At 36.5% G+C, this 1,039-nt stretch overlaps 1 non-coding gene across 1 annotated transcript; it reads left to right on the top strand.

Annotated features, from left to right (window-relative positions):
- Positions 1 to 308: 308 nt before the first annotated feature.
- Positions 309 to 595, top strand: LOC148755081 (signal recognition particle RNA). Its single transcript, XR_016019510.1, has one exon.
- Positions 596 to 1,039: the final 444 nt, after the last annotated feature.

The raw sequence follows: 1,039 nt of genomic DNA on the forward strand, positions 1-1,039 counted from the left end.
AGCTTTTTAGTTCGATATAGTCCCATTTATTAATTTTAGCTTTGACTTCCTTTGCCTTTGAGATCAAATTCATAAAATCCTCTTTGAATCCAAGGTCCATTAGTTTAGTACCTATGCTATTTTCTATGCAGTTGATTGTTTCAGGTCTTACATTTAGGTCTTTGATCCACTTTCAGTTAATTTTGGAATATGGTGACAGATATCAGTTTAGTTTCATTCTTTTGATCATGTCTTTCCATATTTCCCAGCACAATTCATTTTCTCCATTGTATGTTTTCAGCTCTTTTTTTTTTTTTTTTTTTTTAAATGCGGTGGCATGCACCTGTAGTCCCAGTTTTGGGAAGCTGAGGCAGGAAGATCACTTGAGCCTAGGAAGTTCTGGGCTGTAGTGTGTGATGCTGATTGGCTGTCCGCACTAAGTTTGGCATCAACATTGTGACCTCCTGGGAGCAGGGGACTACCAAGTTGCCTAAGGAGGGGTGAACTGGCCCAGGTCATAAATGGAGCACATCAAAACTCCCATACTAGTCAGTATAGCCTTTGTTTTAAAATCTATTTTGTCGCATATAAATATTGGTACCCTGGTTATTTTCTTGCTTCCATTCACATGAAATATCTTTCTCCATCTCTTTATTTTCAGTTTGTGTGTGACTTGATCTGCAGTGGGTCTCTTGTAGACAACATAAATGTAGGTCTTATTTTTTTATTCCTTCAACTACCCTATTTTTTTTTTCCAGTGGAGCATTTAATCCATTTACATTTAAAACGATTATTGATAGACACATAGTTATTGCCATTTTATTTATCTTTATGTTCTCCCCTTTCTAGTTCTTAAAGAAGTCCTTTCAACATTTCTTGTAATTCTGGTTTGGAGGTGATGAACTCCTTTAGCTTTTTCTTGTCTGGGAAGTTCTTTATCTCTTCTTCAATTCTAAATGATAGCTTTGCTGGGTAGAGTAATCTTGGTTGTAGGTCCTTGCTTTTCATCACTTTGAATACTTTGTGTCAATCCCTTCTTACCTGCAAGGTTTCTGTTGAG

This window comes from Rhinolophus sinicus, chromosome 16, assembly GCF_057876585.1.
Source record: "Rhinolophus sinicus isolate RSI-liver-muscle chromosome 16, RSI-T2T, whole genome shotgun sequence".
NCBI lineage: Eukaryota > Metazoa > Chordata > Mammalia > Chiroptera > Rhinolophidae > Rhinolophus > Rhinolophus sinicus.